Genomic DNA, 14,480 nt, shown 5'->3' on the forward strand with positions numbered 1-14,480 from the left:
AGAAGGGAATCGCTCTCCAAATTTTCCTGTCCTGCCCATGATGATGCCTGCTGGTGGCAGGGCTGGACAATCCCAACTTCTGTTTCTGATTACTCAGCCAATTTTGTATCCATACTGCTAATGTCCCTTGGGGATTTCTGCGGCCCTGCCCCACCATGGTGGTTTTCTCATGGTGGATGTGGCGAGTCATTGGCTGATAGTGGGATCTGCTGGCCTTTTGCATGGCCCACCCATGCCGCCTTCAGGGAACCCCCACCACGAGAGTTTGCCACCGCTGGCATGGTGGCACAATGGTCAGCACTACTGCCTCACAACGTCAGGGACCCGGGTTCAATTCCAGCCTTGGGTGACTGCCTGCGTGTAGTTCACACATTCTCCCCACATCTGTGCGGATTTCCTCCAGGTGCTCTGGTTTCATCCCACAGTTCAAAGATGTGTGGATTCTTTCAGTGGGTTGGTGCCGACTCAAGGGGCCGATTTGCTCCTTCTGCACTGTAATGGTTCTTTCCTTTCAATGGAGACATCTTCTTCAAAGGGATTTGAAGAACCCGCCAGTGAGAGGGGCTGGTGATTCGCCCTATCTACGCCACATCAGCTCCATTGCCTTCATAAACTCTGTCACATGTTCAAAACACTCAAGCAAGTTAGTCAAACACAATTTGCCATGTTGGTTTTCCTTAATAAATTCACATTTGTGATTGTTGATATTGCCCAGTATTATTTTTTCTCCTTTTTGTGAACAGGGCTGTAACATTGCAGTCCTCCAGTCCTCTGGCACCACTCTGTATCTAAGGACATTGGAAGATTATGTCTAATTCCCCTTTTTGGACATCTTGGTGTGTGGTCAATTCCAGCCACACTTGACCCTGAGTGGCAACAGATTTGCAATTCACTCTTAATTTTAAAAATACTCAAAGTCTTTGGTCTTTGGCTTCCCAATAACTACTGTCACCAGGTTTGTAAATTTAAACACAATTTTCTTTTATTCATAGAATTAACTATCATTAAATAGGCAGCAAATACAACTGGTTAACTGCTATCTAATTTCTAACCCCCTCCTTAACGCGCCCCACCCTCTATGCATATAGACAAGATGGACGAACACGGAGGGGAAACAGAAATGTGTAAATAATGCTCGAAGTAAAAGGATAAAAGTCTCTGTTTCAGATGGTCATTTTCCAGCTAGTTTCTTTCAGTCGAGCCTCCACTTGGATGAGGCCATTGCTTTCAGTCTGCAATTTTTTTCACGGTAGACTCATCACCATTTCAAGGCTTCTCTGCAGACTCAGGAATAACGAGCTGGATTCTCTGAGCCTCTGTGCCGAAATGGCGATCGGCCTGGGGGTGGAGAATGGGCGTTTACGCCGAAATCCGGTCTGACGCTGCTCCCGAGAATCGCTGCCAAACGCGTGTGTACGGTCTACACGCCGCAGATAGGGGGTCATTGACAGAAGCCCCCGTGGCAATTCTCATAGGAAAACTAGCCGAGTTCCCGGCGGTGTGGTTCTAACCACGTTTTGCCTGTCGGGAATGGCCGGTAGCGGCTGTGGACTCCATTCGCGACCGCCCTGGTGGGAGACGGGGGGATCCTTCACCGGCAGGGGCCTCACAGACGGCCTGCAAGCGACCGGGGCGGCACCAATCTCGGGGGGACCTACTCTTTCATCATGGTCCATGGTGTGAGTCAGCCATGTTACACGGGGCGGCCGCCGCAGGCCGCCACCATGCGCATGCGCGGACTCCTGACTGCGAGTGCAGGGCGCCGTATCCGCAGCAAGAACTGCGAGGAGCACTCCGGGGCCCTGCTGGCCCCCTGCAGGAGGAGAATCGCTTCAGAAAAATCCAGAGTGAAACGTCGGCATTTTGACGCTGGCATGTGGACATAGCCCCATTATTGGAGAATCCCGCCCAACAGGCAGGAAACATGTAGGAGAAAGAGAGAAAAAGAGAGAGAGAGAGTGCAATTCACAGCCTCTCGTCACGGAGCCTTCCTGTCTGTTGCCGGGCAGGATACTGTGCTTGGCCAAACCATTGGCCACCAGCCAACCAATCGACCCAAATCCCTGCAATCCCTCGGGTGCCATAAATTTATATGAACTTCTCATATCTCTACATACTTTCTTGTTATGGTACTGGACAGGGCTCCAACTTATGTTGGTAAAATGAATGAGATACGCCACCAGTTTTTCAATTCGTAAACTGTGAGGAAAGGATATTTTCTCCAGGAGTGATTCCACTGACAAATAGGGGGCGCGATTCTCCCAGACAGGGAGAAATCGTAAGGCTGGCGTCAAAACCGGGCGGGTTTGACGCCAGCCTCCCCCTCCCCGACCGGGAACCGATTCTGGTTCCCGGTCGGGGCTAGTATGCCGCGGCCGTGAACTCCGGCATCGCGGGCTTAACGAATTTCGTTAAGCCCGCTTGCCAGAGTTTGCGCCGGCTGACGCGTCACATGACGTCAGCCGCGCATGCGCGGATTGGAAGACTCCAACCCGCGCATGCGCGGATGACGTCATCGCGCATTTGCGCGAAACCCGCGCATGCACGGGCCGGGATGCCCCTCAGCCGCCCCGCGAAGTGATACAGCGGGGCGGCAGAAGGACAAAGAGTGCGCGGGAATCGGACCCGCTGTCCGCGATCGGTGGGCACCGATCGCGGGCCCATGGCACACTTGGCACGGCCGTGGTACTGCCGTGCCAATCGGTGCCATGGTTTTCAAAATCGGGACTTTACGGCCGTTTTTACGAACGGCCAGACCAGGTGTGTTTGCCGTTCGTAAAAACGGCCGTAAAGGGCTTGGACTTCAGCCCATCGGCCAGCTGAGAATCGCTGCTGGCCGTAAAAAAACGGCGGCGGCGATTAGTGTCGGGCGTGGGGGGGGGAGAATAGCGGGAGGGCGTCAGACTAGCGTGGCCGTAAAAATTTACGAACCCCGCTATTCTCCGCACCGTCGTGAGTGCAGAGAATTGCGCCCAGGGGTCTTTAATATTCAAACAAACTTTATTATTAAGACAGTATTAACTACATTAACATCAGAGAAAATAGCTTTTCAATTGACAGTTAAACACTTCTTAAAATAAAAGGAAATACTTTAACTGATAACTTATAGCTTCTCTATCTCCAATTAAGCTAAGCCCATTACAGGTCAAAAGCCACCTGTAAATAAAGTTAGCAAAGAAAAGGATACTTGCTGTACTTTTGTTTGGAGATTTTCTTTCAGAAAAGTAGAGAGAAACCCTTTCAGGCACCACCTGGAAATTCTGCTGTCCTTGTCAGACTAAAAAGTCATACAACCAAAACAGCTTGCTGCAGGCCTGGTTCATCCCATTAATGAAATGAAAAATGAAAATGAAAATCGCTTGTCACGAGTAGGCTTCAATTAAGTTACTGTGAAAAACCCCTAGTCGCCACATTCCGGCGCCTGTCCGGGGAGGCTGGTACGGGAATCAAACCGTGCTGCTGGCCTGCTTTAAAAGCCATCGATTTAGCCCAGTGTGCTAAACAAACCCCAGATTACTTAACCAGATTAATTACATAATCTTTACTGCACTCAGATTCCATGACCAATTTATTAAATTATTTATCCCCCAGGGAATCTCCAATAATCAAAACAAAGTTCCATCAGGCATCTCTTTGTAAAGAAGTAAATGGTTAAGATTAATAATTACCTCACCTTTTATGACCTCTTATCTGCTGATTTAGCAGACACAGTCTGGACTTTAACAAAAGTTCTTCTAATATTATCACTACAACATATACATACCTGAACCCAGGCTTTTAAAAACCTTCCTGCAACTGTTATAAAATACAATATATATACCAATATCTTACATTCATCACACTCTCTTGATTTCTCTTATTTGGTTTTCACTTCCCCTCTGATCCTTCTTTATTCAGCCTGTTTGTATTATTTTTGCATCAATTATATTATCTTCATGATATATGCTATAGGTAGAACTAAGGTTGAGATCTTGTATCAAAAATTCAGGGAGCTAGAGAACAGATTGAAAACAGGACCACTTGAGTTGTAATCTCTGGATTACTCCCAGTGCCACATGCTAACGAGTACAGGAGTGGGATTCTCCCCTACCCGGCGTGACGGAAGGTCCCGGCGTAGGGGAGTGGCGCCAACCACTCAGGGGTCGGGCCTCCCCAAAGGTGGGGAATTCTCCCCACCTTTGGGGGCCAGCCCCGCGCCGGAGCGGTTGGCACCAGAAGACTGGCGCAAAAAACCGGCGCCCCAGCGGGGCTGGCCAAAAGGCTTTTGCCGGTCGACACATGCGCCGGCGGTGACGTCAGCGGCCAGCTGCCGCTGACGTCACCACCGGCGCATACGCGATGTGGGTTTCTCTTCCGTTTCCGCCATGGCGGAGGCCGTGGTGGGCGCGGAAGAGAAATAGTGCACCCAGGGCACTGGCCTGGAGTCTGAGCGGGGGGCCCTGATCGCGGGCCTGGCCACCGTGGGGGCACCCCCCGGGGTCCGATCGCCCCCCGCCACCCCCAGGACCACGGGGGCCCGCGTGCACCGCTGATCCCGCCGTTACAGAGGTGGTTCAAACCTCGGCGGCGGGAGAGGCCTCCCAGCGGCGGGACTTCGGCCCATCCGGGCTGGAGAATCACCGCAGGGGCCTCGCTGATCGGAGTGGCGAGATTCCGCTGCCGCCACTTCCCGGGTGGCGGAGGATCTCTGCCACGGCGGGAACCGGATTTTCGGCGGCCCCAGGCGATTCTCCGACCCTGCTGGGGGTCAGAGATTTTCGCCCCAGAAGTCGGAGAAGAGGACTGATGAATGTGAGGCTCAATGTGAGTTGTTGCAGGAGGGAGGGTTTTAGATTCCTGGATCATTGGGACCGTTTCTGGGGAAGGTGGGACATGTTCAAGTGGATGGTCTGCACCTGAACCAGAATGGAACCCACATCCTTGCGGGTGGGTTTGCTTGTGCAGTTGAGAGGAGTTTAAAATAGCGGGAGGGAACACAGAGCGTTAGTCCAATACGGACACAGCATACTAGAGTAAAGGACCAAGACAGAGGGTGTTCCATGGGAGAAAGATGAGGCTAGCTGACGTCTACTTTAATGCTCGGAGCGTTATAGGTAAAACTGATCAGTTAAGGGTGTGGATTAACACATGGAATTATAATATTGTTGCCATCACAGACAGTGGTTGAGGGAGGGGCAGGAATGGCAACTCAACATTTCGGGGTGTAGGGTCTTCTGCTGAGACAGGGGAGGGTATAAAATTGGAAATGATGTTGCATTATTAGTTAAGGAGTCAGTTACTTAGTAGGAAGGGACCAGATCTTGGAAGGGTCTTCAAATGAGGCTTTGTGGGTAGAGTTTAGGAATAACAAGGGACAGTCACAATGCTGGGAGTGTATTATCAGCCCCAAAACAGTGAGCACGTGTTATCTTTTTGTTATTTGTCACAAAAAGAAAAGAAGTAGTGGTGTCACGCTCTAAGTTTATAAAAGCATAGTGCAGGGTTTATTCAATGCTAATGCTTCTACAGGGTAAGATGGTGAACTCCCCTAAAAACCCGCACAAATGCTCTGCTAACAGTATTGCAGATCGTGTGATTTGTCACCAGCAGGGAGGTTAACTTGAATACATCAAACCCCTCCCTCTTTACTGCTGTAGTGCCAACGACTTTTCTGTTGAACACTTTAACACCAGACTGTTAAACACTTTAACAACAGACTGTTACAACACCTGGGCAAGGGCACGATAGATTCCAGCATCGCAGACTCTAAACTACCAATGCAAGTGAATCAATCAATAATTTGGGTAAACATCCAGAACCTTTGGCCCTTGACTGCGCAATGCATAATAGCCACCAGGGGCGGAATTCTGTCCCCCCCCCCCCCCACACGCCGGCGCCGGGTGGGAGAATCGCGGGGGCGCTGCGCAAGTCCCGCCATGCCGCCCCGGCACCCGCATGCGATTCTCCCACCCCCACAACCCGGAGCAGCGGGATTTTTGGCTGGCAGCTGGGAGAATCGCCGCTCGCCGTTTGTAATGCCCAATACGACGGTTTCCCGCCGGCAGCGTCCAGACCTGGTTGTTGCCGGTGGGAACAGCGCGGGAACGCTGGGGGGGAAAGACTGTGGGGGGGGGGGGGGAGAGAGGGGAGATCCAGCACCGGGGGGGAGGGCTCAAAAGGGGTCTGACCCATGATCGGTGCCCACCGATCAACGGGCCGGCCTCTCTGAAGGAGGACCTCCTTTCCTTGCTGCCCCGCAAGATCAATCCGACATTTCTTGCGGGGCGCCCGCTGGGAGGACGACAACTGCGCATGCTACTCGGAGAATCGCCGCTCGCCGTTTTTCCCAGCAACCGACGATTCTCCGGCCCGAATGGGCCGAGCGGCCTGACGACCCCGACGGGATCACGCCAGTGGCAACCAAACCTGGTCGCTGCCGGCATGAACAGTGTGTGACAGGTAAGTGTGGGGCCTGTGGGGAGCGGAGAGAGGATCGGGCACCACGGCCGTGCTCGTGAGGGGACTGGTCCGCGATCGGTGTCCACCGATCATCGGGCCGGCGTCTCTAAGAGACGCAGTATTTCCCCTCCGCCGCCCCGCAAGATCAAGCCGCCACGTCTTGCGCGGCAGCAGAGGGGAAAACGGCAACTGCGCATGCGCGGTTTGGAGCCGTCAGCCGCCGTGACGTCAGCCGCGCATGCGCGGGTTGGAGCCAGTCACTTAGGCGCCGCCGTCGCGTCAAGGCCCGGCGGCCGAGATTTACGGAGCGCTGCTTCTAGCCCCCTGGGAGGTGAATAGGGTGCGAGGAGCGGCCTCCGAGGCCGTCGTGAAACTCGGCCAAGTTCACGACGGCCTTCCCGATTCATCACGGGAGAGGAGAATTCCGCCCCTTGCTTATGATGTTGAAGTCTTTGCAGCAGAGTTAGCAAAGTCACGTGACCATTTCATAGAATTTACACTGCAGAAGGAGGCCATTCAGCCCATCGAGTCTGCACTGGCTCTTGGAAAGAGCACCCTACCCAAGGTCAACACCACCACCCTATCCCCATAACTCAGTAACCCCACCCAACACTAAGGACAAATTTGGACACTGAGTGCAATTTATCATGGCCAATCCACCTAACCTGCACATCTTTGGACTGTGGGAGGAAACCGGAGCACCCGGAGGAAACCCATGCACACACGGGGAGAACGTGCAGACTCTGCACAGACAGTGACCCAATCCGGGAATCGAACCTGGGACCCTGGAGCTGTGAAGCGATTGTCCTATCCACAATGCTACCGTGCTGCCCATTTGGCTGGAGTATTCAGTCAGTACTCCCAGAAAATTGGATTTCCTCTCAAGAGTTACTTTAACCTTTATTAAATGGGCCTTCAATCAAAGGAACAGCCTCAAACCTGTTTAATTCTTCAGACTCTTTGTTTCACTTCAGCCGAGCTCCAGCTTGAGTTTTAATGTTACTTGGTCTCCAGCTGCATCCGAATAATCTCCAGCCTTACTGAGGGAAGAACAGAGATTCCCACACAAGATTTTCAGAGAGTTTTAAACATCTGAACCCTGCCTTCAGCTGATGGTTTGACCTTATTTCTTTGCAGTTCAGTCTTGCTGTGCAGAGAGAGAAGTTGTTTACCCCGGACCTTCAGAGAGAGTCCATTAGATGAGAGAGTAAGGGCGAGGACTGCTTCCTCCAGGCTTCGAAACCAAAAATGAAAGTAAGAAAAACCTGGTCTCACTGAAGAACATTCCAGAGACAGCAGTATCAATCACTGCCTGTCCTCGATAAGGACCCGGATTTGGGGTCAGTTCATTTACCACCAGCCAAGCCAATCAGTCGGGCCCATCAATGATGTCAGACCAAAGCAGCACAGCTTACTGGAGCTTCCTGCTTAAAATTAAAGGTAAACTGCTTGGCCTTAAAGTCATTAATCATCCATGGACAAATTTTAAAGGCCGAAAGAATAGTGGAAATTAAAAGGAGAAACAAGAAACAAACAAGGGTTAAACAGGAGTTTCCTTACAAGAAACAACTGAATATGCATTATATTACCCCATTATGCAATTTATACATATATGCATAAGTATAACAGTCTCTTGGTGGAAGTCTGTCTCCTTTAGATAAGATTCAATATTCAAGAATTTGGCTCTTCAAGATCATGGAAGTGTCTTCCTGTTCACTTGTTGGTGGTACTTCTTGAAAAACTAACTTGGTATATGTCTCTGTTGGTACTGAAGATTCTGCAGTGACAGATTCGGGAATGTCCTCAGCTCTGACTGTCCATACATTCTGTTGCTCGTTGTGCTTTACTTAATTTGCTCTGTTTAATCACCTTGCTCTAGAGTCGCCAGGTATCTTTATGATACCACCACGAGATTCAAGTTCAAGTGCTGATCAACAACTCAATACACCAGTTAGTAAGGTTCAAATCAAAACACATTTATTATATACACAGTCAATCGCTACTCATGTATAAAATACTACAGAACTAGACTATTTCTAACACTAAAAGGCCAATACTTAGCTTTGGAAAAGGGACCAACTAGGTCAGGGAACAATGGCCTGTCATTCGATCCTGAGTCTGCAGGCTTCCAGCTGGTATGGACTAAGGGTTAGGAGTGCCTAGCTCGTAGCGTGCGTTGACTGGACACTTACTTGGTTGGTGCAGCTGCTAGGCAAGTCTCTCCGAGTTGAGAGTCACGGTCGAGTTCTTTGAGAGCTGCCAAGAAGGACGAATTGAACTTGGGCACTCTAATTTATAGTCCCCAGGGGCTTCGCGCCCTTTTGGGCGGAACCCGTACCTGGTTCTAATTGCTTGGACCATGTTCCAATCGATTGGTTTGATTTCCCCAATACTGGGGCTGTTCCCTGATCGCTGGGCGGTTCCTAAGTATCCGTTGGCTTCTTTTGTTTTGGCTCCCGCTGGCGCCAAGGAGTCTGGCTTTGCCTCGATTATCTTAACTGTTTTCAATTGTTCCCGGGGATCGCTCATCAATATGCAGATGGTCGTCAATTTCAGTGATGTCTGGTTTTCTGCAAGTTCTAATATACAGGAAGCTTTTCATTCTGCTTGCTTCCCTGTACCTGTCCATTTTTCCCTGCGTTCTTAACGAATCTCCATTTTAAAGTCGGGAAGTGGCCAACCCAGGTGGCTACAGTTCCGACGTGAGTACTCGGTACATTCATTTTATGAAGCTAGTAATTGGTAAGCATAATGTCAGCTCTCCTTTTTCGTCCATCTGTAAGACCTGTCTTTGCTGGGATGAGGCTGATGTCCATTTTCCACATGTTGTATAGTTCCTGGCTAACACTAGTTCTCCACAGTTTAAGACTCTATTCTGTGAGTTTTGCTCCTTCCCAGAAATGTATGCTTGTTGTAGTCGTCTGACAATTTCCAAACTATCTGTCGGTCTCAAAAGGTCGAGTTGCGTTCTTAATTTCCTCTTATCCCCGTGAGTTATTTGTGAAGTTTCCCTCAGATTTATTTATTTTTAAATTTAGACTGCCCAATTATTTTTTTCCAATTAAGGGACAATTTAGCGTGTCCAATCCACCTACCCTGCACATCTTTGGGTTGTGGGGGCGAAACCCATGCTGAAAACGGGGAGAATGTGCAAACTCCACATGGACAGTGACCCAGAGCCGAGATCGAACCTGGGACCTCGGCCCTGTGAGACAGTAGGGCTAACCCACTGCGCCACCATGCTGCCCTTTCCCTCAGATTTATGAAGTTTCCCTCAGATTCTTGGTTGACTTCATGAACTTGTTTGACTTGTAACGGCAATCGGGATAAAGCATCTGCACTCGCATGCTGCTCTCATTTATGATACTGGATATCATAATCATGTGCCAACAAAACCAAAAAATAACTTTGTAATCAACTAGCTGCTAAAGAAGGAACAGCCACCACGTTTTGCGGGGCAGGGGAGGGGAAGACGGCAAACGCGCATGCGCAATTTGGAGCCGGCCAACCTGCGCATGCGCGGCTGACGTCACTGCATTCCCGGCGGCCGAGTTTCTCCCAACGCCGCTCCTAGCCCCCGGGGGGGGGGGGGGGGGGGGGGGGGGGGTGGAGAATAGGGGGCGAGGAGCGGACTCCGACGCCGGAGTGAAATACTCCGGGTTTCACTCCGGCGTCGGCCGTTGCGGAAAATCGCGCCCCAAGTTTGTAGCTCGCTTGTCACATTGTCTCCAAGTGAGTCTTTAGTTGCACCATTAAACTGGTAAACTCGACTAACAGACTTGCCTGTACTTTTCTTGGTACACTTCTTTAGTGCTGAAGAAATTAGGCGTGACCAACATGCCTTGGCAATGTGGCCTACTTTATCACAATTTTTGCCTTTATTCTCCTTACTCCAACATTCTCTTGCTGAATATCCCACTTGAGTGCAGTGGTGATAAGGCATATTTTTTGCAGACTTGCTTTTAGCAGCCTCCATCTCATGGACGTTTGCTTGGACTGCAATCAACAATGCCTCTTTCATTGCACGTTCCATGGACGTAGCGATTTCCACAGCAGATTTCAGGGTTAATGTACCTTCAGTCAACAGTTTTCTGTCTCACCAAGTGTTTGACCAATTTCATAGTACTTTGCTAATTGATGTAGCATTGCGACGAATGACAAAATGCTTTCCGCTTTACTCTTGACTATGACGAAGGAAGTGGAATCTTCCAGTTATCAACAACGGACGGGAGAGAAATGTCCTTCCAAGATTGTCATTAACTCGTTGCAGGTTTTTTCACCTCGTTTAGCTGGGTGGACTAAATTTTGATACAACATGAATGTATTTTGCCCAATCAAGTTGTGGGAAGTCGCAATCTGCAGGTTTTCCGTGCTTGGTTTGCTACAAGATACAATTGGGACCTTTCTGCATAAGAATTCCATGTCTCTTAATTCTCGTCAAATGGGTCCATGCGTCACTTTTTCACTCCATTATTTGGATCCCAGTTCCCCAGCCTACACTTCTTCAGATTTCAGCCTTTCCCCCTTCCATATTGTTTATTGAAATAAATGATCTGGCCCACCAGCAAACTAGTTATTCTCTTGCTTGGACTATCAGTTCCTGAGCAATAGTTTGCAGAGTCGCCAGCCTTCGCGTTTCCCATTCCCACAGCCCATTTACAGTGCCACGTGCATAGAATCCTCATCTTCTGCCCACTACAAGAAGTAAGTCCGCCTGAAACTTTGTTTTCTTGCTTAACTATATGCTCCAGTTACTCGCAGTTATTTTCAATACCCTATTTCCATTCGCCATGATTGTGATCGATCGGTTTATTTGTCAATGGCTTCCCAAGGTCTAAAGTTTTTATGCTTTGGCTTTTTTCTACTTGCCACAAACTCGTTCATGATTGTTTCCAGCCCGATTAATCATTGACTGTTTTCTCTTGCCCAAATATTCACCAATGGTTGTTTATTCCCTGAATCCTTATCACCAGTTTTCTCTTCTGTTTTTGTTGTTTACTGCAAAGAGAAACGAAGCAGAGGTGCCACACTCTAAGTTTGTAAAAACATAGTGCAGAGTTTATTAAGAGATGTTGCATCTCCATGGTAAGATGGCAAACTCCCCAAAAGCCGTGAAATGCTCCATTGACTTCACTACAGATCACATGATGTTTCATCAGAAGATGGTGTTACTTCAATACATAACAGCGGGAAAAAGAGGAGCATATTTGTAGAAAATTCACAGATGTGTAAAAATTCAGGAAAAATAATAATAATAGGGTAATTATATTAGGGGATTTTAACTTCACCAACATTAATTGGGATAGTTACAGTGTAAAGGATTGAGAAGGGGCGGATTTCTTGAAAAGTATTCAGAAAAGATTTTTGTTGGAAAAGATCCAACAAGGGGCAGCACATTGCTGTACCTAATTCTGGAGAATGAATCCGGAGAGGTGTTTGAGGTGGCAATGGGGGATCATTTTAGTGATAACGCCCACAACATAGCACAATTTAAGCTTTTATAGAAAAGGGAAAAGATGGTCTGCAAAAATCAGTTTTGGATTGGGGGAACGTAGATCTTATTACAATAAGGCAGGATCTGGCTAAAGTAGACTGGAAACAGCTTCTTGTGGGAAAATCTACAGCAGAGCACTGGGAGGGGTGGGGGGGGGGGGGGGGGGGGGAGGGTGGGTACATTCAAAAAGGAAATGGGAAGAGCATCGGCCCAACATGTTTCCTTTGAAATGTAGAAGCAACACTTAAGATACTTAGATGTGCACTTGCAATCCCAAGGCATACAAGGCTATGGGCCAAGTGCTGGAAAATGGGATTAGAATAGTTAGGTGGTTGTTTTTGACCAGCATAGACACAATGCGCTGAAGTGCCTTTTCTGTGCTGTATGACTCTCTGGGCTGGATTCTCTGATTTTGAGGCTATGTTTGGAGGAAGTGTCGAGTTTTATGATGAAAGGTCGGTGGCAACCCAGCACCGATGCTCCACCCGGTGGGGTGCGAGCAGCTGCGCCACGTAAAACCCCTGGCATTCCCGACATTAACGGTTGGAGAATTGCCAAGTCCATGACCGCGCATGTGCGCGGCGACGACCTGCAGCGATCACGCCGTACAATATGGCGCAGTCACGCACGGAGCCGTCCTGCCAGATAGTGTCCCCCGTAACTCCCCTTGCCACCCTTGGTCTACCCCCACCAGTCCCCCCCCCCAGCCCCCGCCGAAGGCCCCCCAGCCAGCGTAACAGCAACCCCCTGACGGGCACGCTAGACCCAATCTGCAGCTGCTACACGAGGTTGACGAAATCTCAGACCACACGTGTCCCGCGCTATTGGGAAGTCGGCCCATCAGGGCTGAGCATCGACGGAGGGCCTTCAGGTGACGTCCTGAGGCCGTCCCAATGTGTGTCGTACTCCCTGATGACGTGGAGGGGGTGGAGCATCCAAAAACAGGCACCACTCCCAATTTCGGGGTCAAAAGGGATTCTCCACCGATCACCGATTACGATATCGGCATTGGGCAACGGAGAATCCCACCCTATGTCTCTACAACAAGCCCAGAAAACCCTGGATGTTTGCAAATATTTAGAACTGGATAAAAATGAAAAGAGAGGCTTTTAGCAGGTGCAGAAGGAGCAAATCAGTGGAGGCCTTAGTGGAGTATGCAAATTGAAGGGGGGGGGAACTTAAGAGAGCAATTAGGAGAGTAAAGAGGAGACATGAAAAGCCCTGGCCAGTAAGATTAGGGAGAATCCCAAGGTACTCTATAAGCAGATTAAGGGAAAGAGTGTAACCAGGGACGAGAAAGGGTGTTTCGGGACCAAGAGAACAATGTGTGCTTAGAGCCAGAGGACTTGGTTAGGTATTAAACAAACTGTTTTCACTTGGGAGAAGAAGGATGTAAGTACAGGATTTGGAGAGAGGGACTGTGAGGTTCTTGAACAGTTTGACATAGGGAGTTAAGAAGTATTGGAGGTTTCGGCGGACTTAAAAGATGACAAATTCCAGATCCGGATAAGTTGAATCCCGGGCTATAGTGGGAGGCAAGGGAGGGGCTCTGGCCCAAATTTCTAATTCCTCCTTGGCCACAGGGGAAGTGCCAGAGGACTGGAGGATGACTAATGTGGTTCCACTTTTCAAGAAAGGTGGTAGAAATAAAGCAGGGTATCACAGGCCAGGGAAACAGATAGGGAAACTATTGAAGAAAATTCTGATGGAGAGAGTTAGTCTCCACTTGGAGAGACAAGGTTTCATCTGGGATAGGCAACATGGATTTGTCAGAGGGTGGTCATGCCTCATAAATATGAGGAGGTGACCATGTGTGTGGATGAGGTCGTGCAGTTGATGCAGTTGATATGAATTTCAGCAAAGTCTTTGACAAGGTCCCACATGGGAGACTGTTTAAAGCACATGGTATCCTGGGCAACTTCATAAGTTGGCTCCAATACTGGTTTAGAAGTAGGAGATAGAAGGTGGTCATAGAAGGGTATTTGTGTGATGGGAGGCAGGTGTCCACAGGGATCAATGCTCGGATCCTCATTGTTTGTGTTATGACATCTTGGACGAGTGTGCAGTCGATTTCAGCACCACAGACCCCAGAGTCCCAACACAAGTGAATTGATCAATAATTTGTATAAAAGTTGCAGAATCTTTGGCCCTTTGACTGCTCAATAAGTTATAACTATCAGGTTTGTAAGTTGAACCCAATAACTGCTTATTTATAACAGAAACAAAGTTAAAATATGCAGTAATTGTAATGGAATAATGGCTAGCTAACCTACTACTCCCACCTTTTACTGTCCCACTCTCTACCCAAACACACACAAGACAGACACACATGAGAGGAGCAGGGGGGTGGGTGGAGGGGAAGGGAGAAAGTATTAAGGGGATTAATATAAAATGCAAGATGAATGCCCTTGCTTCCAATATCAATGTCCAGCAGCTGTCCATTCAGAATACTGAGGGATCAAAGATACTCCATGTACATAGAGTTCTGAAAGTTGCCACCCAGGTTGATAGGGTTGTTAAGAAGGCATACAGTGTGTTCGCTTTTATT

Source organism: Scyliorhinus canicula, chromosome 5 (assembly GCF_902713615.1).
Source record: "Scyliorhinus canicula chromosome 5, sScyCan1.1, whole genome shotgun sequence".
NCBI lineage: Eukaryota > Metazoa > Chordata > Chondrichthyes > Carcharhiniformes > Scyliorhinidae > Scyliorhinus > Scyliorhinus canicula.